Below are 13,179 nucleotides of genomic sequence, written 5' to 3'. Positions count from 1 at the left end.
GGCACCCCATCCCCTCAGCCACTCGCTTTCTAGCCTACACCTTAACTTGCCCCACCTCCTCCTTACCTATCTGCCTTCCTTAACACATCAACCAACTGGCATCCTGACCACTCACCCGCTCACTTTCCAACGTTAGCCCCCTAACCTGGTACACTATCCCCTGATCCATCTGTCACCCTGACCCCTTAGACACCTGACACCTTCACCCAGTTGGCTCCCTTCCCCAAACACTCAGCTGATACTCTACTTCTGACCTATGTGCCTCCCTACTCTCAGTCCACCTGTTACCAACCCTGCTACTTTTCTGGCTTGTCTCCCCTTAGCCCACATGGCACCCTATTCTGTCACTCACCTAACCCTTTACCCAGTTAACTTAAAGGCTTCTCTCAATAGGTGTCAATGATGGGACCTTTAAACATTTTGCTTACTAGAATATAGCAGCAATTGTCGTAAAAAAAGGATGGCGAATCTTATCCTCCTACACTGGTCCTAGGCCGAGTGGATTTCGAGCTGGTTTCCTTAAGTGTATGCATCTGGGACTCCTGATGTGGAAATCACTAACTGGTAAGTGGACAATCTTTAAGACGATTAAGGTTAATCAGATATGGGTCCGTACTGCAGTGGGCTACTTCATATATATTTGTATAGAGCAGATATATAAACCTCATTGCTTTATCGAAGGAGCTGGAAAAATTGATTCCACAGCTGAAATTTTAGCAATTCATTCATTTAAAAAGTTGTCTGGCCAAAGCTATGTCCCAGCTGTTTTAACTAGTAGCAATCAAAGCCATTGTTGCACTGAGTTTAAAAAACATATAAAATTGTGAGCACATTGCGCAGTTATGTTTTTGCAAATTGGGTGTTTTTTTTAAAACCTTCCAAGATTTACAGCGCTATCTTTCCACTGACATTTCCATAAAACAAGTCAAACTGCCTTAAAGCCTCAAGAAAAAAAAAAGCTGTGTTTGCAAAGCAAGTGATTGTATCTTCTGTGGAAAGGCAACTGCAGATTGAAACAGCGAACCTGGGGCTTGTTTTGCAGTTCATAAGCAACTGCTGGCAAGGGAAACACGATAGTCCCTCGGAGTTCTCACTACCGCTGAGACAGTTGGATTAATTACAGAAATATCCAAATGCTGGTAATAAATAGTCAAAGCCAAACACTGGGTAACTTGAAACGTTATTACACTGAAAACAACAGTGTTATGTCTGACACAACACTGGGACTAATTTCTTTTCTTTCTCCTCTCCTAAATTTGTGCTTTTGGTAACAGTGTTTGCTTGGCTGGAAACGGGAAAAAAAGCATGAATAAGAGCAAACCACAAAGCAGGAATGCATAGAAGGAGATGGAAAGACAGAAAGAAAAAAAATGGAGAGTGACAGAAAAGTACCAAGCAGGCAGGCAAGTGAAATGGTCACAGAAACAAGAGATGATGATAGGGAGAGTACTGAAGCATAACAAAATGCACAGACAGAGAGGGTAAGAGGCAGAGCCAGACACAAAGACAAATAAAGAAAGTGGCTTGGAAACATAGATATGCTATGACAAGGAAACACACACAGAAAAACAGACAGAGACACACTGAGACCTGAAACAGGCAGAAACAGAGAAAAAAGGGAAGCACAGAAACAGAACAAAAGAGGTATATGGAACATAATCTTGAAGCAGGGTGGTTAAGTCTGGAGAGCAAGAAAGTACTGAAAGAGAAACCAAGACAGATTGATCATAAGATACAGAGAAAGTGAGGCAGATTAAGCCACAAAATGTGAAGCAGAGGAAACGACACATGCAGAGATACAGAATAAAGTATAAAGACACAAGAGCTGGACCAAAGCCAAATCTCGCTTTTGATCAAATTTGTTCTCATTCTTTTTTGCGGCCACCTTCTTTTTGAATTCAAACAAGGTTTAATGTTATTTTTTCCAAAACTCAGTTTCCTCTGCCAGATTGCTTATGACTCATCAGCTTCCCCGAACTTTCTAACTTCAGGCATCATTTAGACAGACTATAGCTTGATCTGCATTATGTCATCCCATAAGGCATTGTATGGCAGGACCCACTGACCGCAAAGCAGAAAACTAATATCATATTGTCAATAAAGGCTAACATGAACATGTAATCAGCGAACACAAAACTGCTCCATTTACAAATCTAGAGTCTTCAATTTCTATTGAGGGCAAAACCAAAGTTGTAAACACAATGTGTATCAGCTTTCCCACTGAACAGGACAGATCTGTCCAGTCACACCAACCTTGCCTTAGTTTTCACATAGCAGCACATGCTCCCTATAAAAGCCACACTACAGGCAATCATACTGCAAAAGCCTAGTGAGCTCTTAATCCCAGCTACATGATTCCAGAAAGCCGTAGTAATCCATTATTTAAAGGGGTACCATCTTTCTGCCAAAACTTGCTGTGAGAGATGAAGAGTTAGATTGCCCTTCACACTATGACCACAATGGGCGCGATGATAACTTTGATATGATTAATATTGCAGCTTTTGCACAAAGAGAAATTATAAAAACTAGTCATTTCGATTGTTCTCCTATAAAATGAATATAAAGGGCTGTGTACAGTTTTGAACTTTACTGTCTAGCTGGTAATACCAATAGCAGACTATACATTATATATAATAATCTTCGAAACCCACAATTTCTACAGCGCTTGCAGTGGCTCAGTGGTTAGCACTGCTGCCTCACAGTGTCAGGGACCAAGGTTCGATTCCACTGTCTGTGTGAAGTGTGGATTTCCTCTGGGTGCTCCGGTTTCCTCCCACAGTCCAAAGATGCGCAGGTTAGATGGATTGGCCATGCTAAGTTGCCCATAGTGTCCAGGGATGTGCAGGTTAGGTGGATTCGCCATGGGAAATGCAGGGTTACAGGGGTAGGGTAGGGGAATGGGTCTAGGTGGACTGCTCTTTGGAGGATCATTGTGGATGCAATGGGCTGAAATGGCCTGCTTCCGCACTGTAGGGATTCTACGATGATCTGGAAGGACAAGGGGCAGTTCTCAAGGGCCACTAGGGATGGGCAATAAATGTTGTCCCAGCCAAAGATGCCTATACCCTGTGAATGATTAATAACTTTAAAAGTGGATGGCCATTATAAAGCACACTTGTTTTTTTAGCCTGTTCGTCCTTTTGGATGCTTCATTAGCAGAGGAGCTAATTGCTCTGCCACTGTATTGCCCAGGAGGTGAAATTCATTATGGTCAATTCCCAGCAATAAATACCCTCATTGCTGCATTTAAAAACAAATGCAATCATCAAGCTTTCCCTGGATGGATAATTTCAGAAAATACATTTCTCACATTGCGTCTACTGATCCCCTCAAAATGGAAAACAAATAAATAAGCCCATCAACTCATTTTCCATTTGGTGACTTGAGGGGATCTTCCTACCAATGCGTTATTTTAGATAACAAGATGATCTTCTACCAAATCCAAATGCTAAATTCAAGGTGATGGCAATAAACATTTTGCATTGGGGCAGCTCATTATTCTGAGGCTTCCTAGCACGTTCTGTTCATATTTCTGACTGATCAATAAACACATTTACTGAGAAGGAAGAATGAATTTTTTTGGAGTTATATCAATTCAAGGTTAATGAAGAACTGGCCAGGGTTCCCTTGCTAGTTGACTGGGATGCTACTGTACCAATAAAACTAAAAGTTAATTCTGGGAATCTGAAAATAAAAGCCCTAAAGACAACCAAATGGCAAAATAAGTTTCAAATACCAAAAAAAACAGTCACATCAGACTCTTTTTTTCTGTTTTTCTCACTCTACAGCTGCTGCCGGATTTGTAGTGTTTCTCTAGCCTTTTAAGCTTTTATTTCAGATCTTCAGCATCCACTGTATTTTTTGTTATCAAAATACAAAATCGGCCAGTTAACGTCTGTAAAGAGAAAAGACAATGGAGTACGCCAGCTGTAGTTTGGCTCTGACAAATGGACTATGAAATGCTAGCCAGTCTTACAGATGGTGACTGAATTGTGTATCTGTAGAAGTTTCAACTTGCCTTTCAATGCCACTAAAAAGAACAAGGAAGGCCCAGGTCTGTGGCTGATGTTAGATGGTTATGTTATGGGTGGGCCGTGGAGTGGTAGGGCACCTTGATGCTCACTGCAAGGCTGAGGGAACAAATTGGTGAAGGTTGTGTGGCAGATAGTAATCCATGTTGGAGACTCAGAGAACATTAAGTAAGGACATGGGACTGGCCTTAGCTGCAGTATCTCTATAGTCACTGCCTGTGCTCACCACCTCCAGTTGTCACATATTCATGGCCTCGCATTTATTTTAATATATTCATTCATGGGATGAGGGCAACACTGGCTAGGCCAGCATTTATTGCCCATCTCTAATTGCCCAGAGGGCAACCACATTGCTGTGGGTCTGGAGTCACATATAAGCCAGACCAGGTAAGGATGGCAGATTTCCTTCCCTAAAGGACATTAGCGAACCAGATGGGTTTTCCCAATGATTGACAAAGGATTCATGGTCATCATTAGACTCTTAATTTCAGACTTTTATTGAATATAAATTCCACCATCTGCCACAGTGGGATTTGAACCTGGGTCCTCAAAACATTACCTGGGTTTCTGGGCTGATAGTCTAGTGATAATACCACAAGGCCTCCCCAATGAATGAGATGAGGAAAGCTGAATGAGATGAGAGAGACTAAAAGAACACTCGATTGTATATTGGTGGTGGGGGGAGGGGGGAGGGGTAAGCTTGAGTTTACACCTGGAATCTCGGAGCTGCAGGGAAATACTTGGATCCAAGTTTCTTTGAAGGCTCTTATTGTGAACACTGCCACCTGTGGAAACTAAGTAGTCTGCAGGACAATGAATATTGTATTAAGCTAAACACAAAAGAGTTTACTTCAAAGAGAACACCCCTCGTCCCATGATCAAAGTGAATCATAAACCTAACCCATTGCCACTTGCAGGAATAAAACATTTCTAAGAAAGCAATTTTGGTTTTTGATTGTTTCCTTTTGAGTCGGGCGTGGATCAGAGAAAATGCATACTTTTTAAAAGTCATCCAAGCATAATGTTCTCCTTAACTAAGATTAGGGGGAAAGTAGGCATGAGAATTAAGCATGAAAAGTCACTTTATAAGGATATTCACTCTAGGTATAGGTTAGCTATGGTGCATTAGCAGCATCTTCATATTTGACTCAGGTATTTTTGGGGTAAAGTCCACTCCATACATTAGGCTGCTATGTATTGAAGGAATGTGGTGTGATTATAAACACTGTATTTTTGGGTGAGAAACAAAACTGACTTCTTGACTGCCTCTCAAGTGGATGCAATCGATTCTGTGGTACTACTTCCAAGTATTTTCCTTGGTGCCTGGTCAATACTAACATCTTCGCAACTGAATATCTTGTCGCCATCATCACATTGCTCTTTGGGGGATCTTACTGCATACAGATTGGATGCCCCGTGCACCTACATTATAATAGTGACTACAAAAGGTACTGAGTTACAAGCAAAGCATAATGGGACACTCTGAGGTCATGAAAGAGGTTACTATGCTTCTTTCAATAAATTAACTGGGAGAAAATGTTTTCTACCTCTCCTGGGAAAGAGAATCAAATGAGTACTGAAGGTGTGGCTAAGCATAACACTAACGTGCACCTAATGATGCACTGGCCTCTACCTCTCAGCACTTGTAACATGTAACAATCAATCACACAATTGGCCAAACATCTATTCCTCTGATATGAAGAAAACTAATCTGGCATCTCTGAAGGGACAACACCAAAGTTTTTGAAAATGACTGTTGTAGACATTATAATAAACCACAACCAGTATCATTAAAAGGAAACTAATCTATAAACCTGCACCAACACAAACTGGCTTGCTTTTTACCCTCTTCAAACCAGTTCCCATGCTAAAACTTGCTGTAAAATTCATCTGAGAGTCACTTTATCACAAATCCCAAACCACGAGCCATTTCTGTACACTGCTGAAAATTGTAAGAGTTCCATATTTACCACTTCAAACCTCACCCACTTAAGGGTTGGGGTATGGAGAGGTGGAAGCAAACAAAGGGAATGACATATACCCTATTCGTTCTTTGAGTGGAGCCCAGTTTGACATGATACTGTAACGTGCGGCTCCCAACTGGCCAGCCAGACAGACTAAAACACTCGAACCTCTGACCTCTCATTTACTTAACTCCAATGTTGCCGTGACAACAGTAAGATCAGTGAAAGAAAACACTAAACGAAAAGTGACGCATCTTGCATCCCATAAAGCTGACTGGCAGTGGTTAAAAATACCCCAGTCCAGATATTCCAGAGAAACAACATTCCTGCTTTTTAATGTCCCTTTCCAGGAAGGCCTTTGTATTCATTACTTTAACAATTTGTGACTTGGTTTTTAAAAATCAACTGCGAAATATAAATTGACAGGGGCGGATATAACAAAATAAACACAGTAATATTTTGTTTAGTCAGAGTAAGAACCTAAAGGTTACTTAAATAGCAAATTGGAAGAAAAACATTCAGACTTCATTTCCTTCACCTTTTATAAATTAAATAGGCCAAGAGGGCTCACAGGAACAATGAATGACATTTGGAGACATACTTTTAGCTTTAAAATGGTCCAGGAAAGAACCTTCCTTTAAGACACTCAATGAGGTGAATGTTCAATGTGAGACACCTGGTTAATAGGTCTAACATAGGTATTACTGGTTGAGGAAATGAGCAGTGGTCTATTTTGTCTGATCTCCCACCTCTTTGTGCCCATTCAATTTTCTGTTCAGTCTTTCTACTAGTGCCAAAGCCACCCATCTGTACATCATGTACAGATCTGATAGCCAATGGTCTCCTACAGTGTTGTAAATGTTCTATGTTTCCTTATGTTAACAATTTTTAAACAAAAGGTCCCCCCGATGTCATTTAGATTCCTGATAACAGGATATAAATAACATGGGTTTCCATAGTGTGCTGTTCATAGAGGAACACTTAAAGTGGCCTACAGTAAAATTCATAACACCTTGAGCTAATTCTGAAGCCGTTTTTGTTTCATTTTTGTTTCTATTAGGTGATTGGGGAACAGTCATGCCAAAGTTTTGACATTACCACTTTTTCTACATAATGGGCCAACAGGTTTCCCATTGGAAACCACAATTACTTATTTTTGGAGGAAGAGAAGAAACACAGGGATGTTAGGCTATGCCCAAGGAGATATGGTCCAACTATAGCACTGGCCTCTACCCAACAACTTGGAAATTTACCCAGGAATGTGTTGTCCATAAAAGCAGGTCAAATCCATTGGAGCAACTTACTACCCTATCAATCTACTTTTAATCATTAGCAGAGTGATGGAAGGGATTGTTGAGCTTTTTCACCTTTATTTCAAAGAGAATAGCATGTAAAAAATAGGGAGGTTTTGTTAAAACTATGGAATGCCATAACCAGGCCACATCTAAAATACTGTGAGCAGTTTTGGTCCCCCTGTCCAAGGAAAGATAGATTGGCCTTGCAGGCAGTCCAGACTAGATTCACTAAGTCGATCCTAAGCATGAAGGGATTTTATTATGAGGGGAGTTTGAGTAGGTTGGGCCGATACACATTGAAGTTTAGAAGAATGAAGCGAACATACAATGAGATCCCTCGGTATCTGTGGTGTCGAGAGCAGGAAGCTTGAGGTTTCCTGGAGAGTGGGCCAAAAGGAGACTGAGCCCTTGCAGGAGTTCACTTAAGAAAGACTGTGAAACTTTTACCTTCATTTCTTTACTTTTCCACTAGGAATGACTGTAACGTTAACTTTTAAATTTATTTATTTCATTTTCTACTTATACTAAGAACAGCAGTAATGCCTTACTTTTAACTTTGTTTCTCTATGCTACCACTTGTACCTAAGTTTTGAAATGAGGCACCTTTGTACCTAAGATAGCATCGTGTGTAGCGACATTGGAATCTTTTCACTGTACTCCTGTAATCCTGTACTTGAATACGTGACAATAAAGCTTGAATCTTAGATCTTAAATCATACAAGATTCTCAGAAGGCTTGATAGGACGTAGATGCAGAAAGGTGGTTTTAACTTTTGCCAGAGTCTAAAACCACAGGGCATAACCTCAGAATACAGGGTCACGCATTTGAAACAGAGATTAGGAGGAATTTCTTCTCTTGGAGGGTAATGAATTTGTGGAATTCTTTACCACAGAAGGCTGTTGAGGTTGAGTCACTCATTATGTTCAAGTCTAAGATAGATATTTAATCAGCAAAGGAATCAAGGGGTATGGGGAAAAAGAGAAGAGAGTTCAAGGATTATCAGATTGGCCATAATCTCGCTGAATGGCAGATCTGACTCGATGGCAAAATGACCTGCTTCTGTTCCTATACTTTATGGCCAACACTACCAAGTTGCACTTGTTCAGTAATAAGCTGCTCACTGATGATCAGTTCAGGTCCTGTGAGGGCCAGTCAGTTTCTGACCTCATTGCAGCTTTGGTCCAAACAGTGGCAGAAGAGTTGAACTTCAGAGGTGAGGTGAGAGTTGACTGTCCTTGACATCAAGGCAGCTTTTCATTGAGCATCAAGAAGCCCTAGCCAAACTGGAGTCAATGGAAATCAGCAGGAAAACTCTCCACTGGTCAGAGTCATAAACAGCACAATGGAAGGCGGTTGTTGTTTTTGGAAGTCAATTATCTCAGGCTCAGGAAATCATTAAATAAATTCCTCAGGGTAGTGTCCTTAGCCTAACCGTCTTCAGCTGCTTTATCAAAGACTTTGGAATCCATCACAAGGCCAGAAGTGAAAACGTTCACTGATAATTTCACAATGTTCACCATTATTCAGGACTTCTCAGATACTGAAGCAGCCTATGTCCATAGGCAGCAAGGCCCAAATGCCAGGCAAAAGCTGATAAGTGGCAAGAAATATTCACGCCATGCAAGTACTAGGTAATGACCATCTCCAGCAAGAGGGAACCTAAGCAATGCCCTTTGACATTCAATGTCATCATCCTTGCTTAACACCGCTACCAACATTCTGGAGGTTACCATTGAGCGGAACTGAACTGGGCCAGCCATATAAATGCTGTGGCTACAAGGTCAATATGGAGGCTATTCACAGCCAACGACAAGCTAAAGTTGTCAAGTTCCCGCTATGACTACCACACTGAGAATTCGCAATATCTAGCTTGTTTGACACAGCTGGTAATACAGGAAGCTGAATATCAATGAGGCAAGTTGCAGCAATAACAAGCTACAATCCCCTTTAACTCACTGTTGCCTAGTCAGAAACTCACCACAATGTTAGGTAAATACATAATAGTTTCATCAAGGTGATCTTGACATTAATACAGCCTCACCAGATGTCTCGTCCGATTCTGCCACAAATCTTATCTGGTCCACATTGCTCAGACCCCTGTAAGATTATGGCCTGAATTGCTTGTGAAGAGCAAACTGTTGAATGTTGTTGTCATTACAGTGGAGGTTACCAGTAGCATTGACATTGCTCGTTGATTAGTTAGCTTCACGACCATGGATTTTGTAGATTGGTTGAAGTTCTACTGTTCTGATTTCTTTCGACTATGATTGCATTTCAGCATTCAGGGAATCCTTTTGTTGACCATTCTAACTGGGTTACAGCACTCAGTTGCACCTCTTTGGTGATGACAGTACAGAAATAACTAGGTCAGCATCAAACCAATTAAAGAATTGCACTATCCAACAGCAGGCCATTTACATTTAAAATATACACACAATTAATAAATTGGCAGCAAAGATTACCTTATAATATTTTGCTCTGACCTCTTACCAGGCATTCTGCAATGCTCTGGAGTGGCCAGAAGTGTAATGCTACCTCTTCCGAACTAGGTCCACTTTGAGACACAAGCAAGGTTTGATTTGTTTGTCGTTCCACCACTTGGCTGCACACTGGGCTGACATTTTTGTGCAAGTTACTAAGATTTGCCAGATATCTCTGTTATCCAAGTGGCCTTTGAAATGTTACCAACAGCTTTATCTTTTTTATCTGGCAATTAAAGTACCCAACATCCTTTGCAAACAACATCCTTGAGCCAATCTTCCAACATCAGACCAAATATTGAAGAAGGATGTCAATGCATAACTAGATAGCTGGGAATAATTGTTCAAATTATAAATTTCAGGACAACTCATAATGTTACCATGTTGCAAATTAACTGTAGAAAAACAAGATAATAAATACAATGCTTGTGTGCAACTCCAAGACAGTTATGCTTGTCTCACAACGTCAGAAATAAGAACCATCAATTGCCTTTGCTCTTGGTCAAAGATAGCAACATCCCAAGAGGTTATTATCATTCACACCCAGAAAACCCTGCAAAAGTTATAGATAGAGATTTACGCTTTCATTCAGAATATGACAACCAGGCTCAGTTCCAACTTTCTGTGGTGTGTGAAGCCGAAAGGTTGATGATAAACAAATGCAATTTGCTTGCAGGCTCATATTTTTAAACATTCCAACTTGTTTGTTGAACTCGTCGTGACAACTGGATCATTTTTAATTGGATATCTGCCCATGAACTTCATAAGGAATAGAGTGTTTTACTTGTTCACCTTCATATGCTTGGAGAGTTTGCAGAGGATGCTGTGGGATTGTCACTATTTTAAAAGAGCCTTCCAGCAGGCTGGTTAAAATAACGAATGCCATTGCTAGATGTTCTTAAGATCATTTGCAACGTCCCTTCCAGTTATTTTTCCCCCCAGTGGAGACAAGGAATGGAAAGTTAATAGCAAATGGGAGAAATGTTTATTTGCATAGCATTACTCTACACAGATTTATGTTGATTCTCTGGGGCAGGCAGTTCTGTGAGCAGTTCAGTTAGTGACACTCAGCACTGTCTACCCACACCCAGGGAACTGACGCAGTCTGCGTAAGAGGCACTAGACAAACAATTTTTTCCACTGATAATTTGTTACTAAGTCAATCTACATTGAATGTTCAAATATAAAAAAAAGACCCACTTGGTTCAATAGGTCAACAATGGTAATGGTTATTAATTATGTTTAACTATATGCATGTAGTGTGGGCATTAAATATGGATTCAGTTGTGCATCTATAAAGAGGAGTAGACTGAAACTGTGGTGGTTGGGTGGAAGTTGCACTTAGCTCATATGTAACTCTGCAAATAAAAGCTTGTGAAAGATATGCAAAGATTGGACCCACTTCTACCCTTCATCAAATGGCTATTGTACAGTGACATACACTATCTATGCTCATTTAACAACTTATATTTGTATGGCACGTTTAATGTAATGAAATGTCCCAAAGTATTTCAGCACATCCAAACTATTTAAAAGTAGACAGACAATATGTTTTAGATTTCAGTTGCCTTCCACACACCTGAGAGGTTACAGTTTCAGTTCATTTCCTGGCAAGTCTCAGTCTAAGTTTGGATGAGACACACAATAAAAACATGACCTCAGTTCCAATTCCTCCAATTCTAAGGATAGGACAGTGTTCCCTTTGAGTGTTCAATCAACCACCTGATCTCTGATGGATTTTGGGGCATTAATCAGATAATGGGTTCAGTTTTAAAGCAGAACACGAGCTTTGTAGCAAGGTGTCAAACAAGAACGTTGAGGCCAAAAGACTTCAATGACAAGATCTCATTTTCATTTCCAGGCTCCAATCCCTTCCCAAAGCTGAAAGATTTCAGTGCAGATAAAAATCTGGTCCTGGTAAAATGGGCTATCAGTTGGCTCTCTGCCTTTTTACACCATCATGAATAAAGGGAGGCATCTTCTGCTGTGTAAGTTAAGCTTAGCATTGGGCGTGTGAGTGAACTTCACTTCCACTTGAGGGCAGGTTGGTTTCTCTCACAGTGACCTGATAGAAGTTTATAAAATGGTTGACAGTCAGAATCTTTTTCCCAGAGTCGAAATGTCTAATACCAGAGGGTATGCATTCAAGGTAAGAGGGGTAAAGTTCAAAGGGGCAAGTTTTTTTTTCCCCACAGAGAGTGGTAGCTGCCTGGAACGCACTGCCAGGGATAGTAGTGGTGGACACAGATACGATAGGGGTGTTTACGGGGCTTTTAGGTGAGCACTTGAATAAGCAAGCAATGGAGGGATATGGACCATGGGCAGGCGGAAGGGATTAGGTTAACTTGGTTTCATGTTCGGCACAACATGATGGACTGAAGGGCCTATTCCTGTGTTGTATTGTTCTAACTTCTATGTTATATACCATGTGAGATGAGCTCAAAGAGGCTTGCAACAGCCATGGCCAGCAGGGTCATGTCACTACCTTTGAAGGTCCAAGGTGTCCTGGTGCTATAACTAAAAGGCATCCAAACAGGCACTCACTCACTGCAAGCCAGGTGCGTCACATCTGCCTTTGCTTGCTCCACCATACATGTTACAGGCTCGACAGAAAGTGACTCCACGGCTCACTGACACCTTGGCACACCATAACTAATAGAAGGACAGGGTTCACTTTTCCCAGCCTCATGTATACCTCAGCCGACAGGCGTGATCAAATGGCAGGGATCAATCTGTTCAGCTATCTCTTTACATCTCTCCCCCTGTCCCTGCCTCAGACAATTGTAGATGCTCTTCAACAGAAACTTCACTGCAGTTCGTAACCTTGCATGGATGTTGTGGAGCAACAATGTTTCCCTGTGTGCTTCACTGTAGAGAGGTTAACATGCCCAAAGATGCCTCTCATGCAGCTGACTCATTGTTATGTAGATTTTCCCTTACTTGGCCCCTGGAGGACTACAACATCTCCCACCTGCAAAAATCCTCTCCCTGATTTGACTGCTCACCATTCGTGAGGAACTGTGTTATGTGCTGGAGAAAGGTAAAACAGTGCCATTACTTTCCAAATGAGTTCAACCACTGTTGGTCCTTCCTCTGAAATCCACAAACCACCCATCATTATCTTTAACCATCCCCTTCCACTCTTTCATCCGTAAATCACCGTGTTACACTGGACCCCCTTACAAGATTCATTCTCATTCCTGCACACCTTCCAGAGTCGGCATGCATCATCATCCCCTTCTCCATTCTAACTCTACCATTATTAAAGTCACAAGTTCCTTCATTTGTAGAGACCCCTCTCTAATGAAACCACTCACTTCTCATCAACGATCCTGACCCTTCCACATCTCACTCCCCTCTATCATTGTCACTATATCAGCCGCATCCCACTACAATTAATTCAATTTCC

Source organism: Rhincodon typus, chromosome 17 (genome assembly GCF_021869965.1).
Source record: "Rhincodon typus isolate 14 chromosome 17, sRhiTyp1.1, whole genome shotgun sequence".
NCBI lineage: Eukaryota > Metazoa > Chordata > Chondrichthyes > Orectolobiformes > Rhincodontidae > Rhincodon > Rhincodon typus.
Note: the sequence above shows the minus strand (reverse complement) of the source record.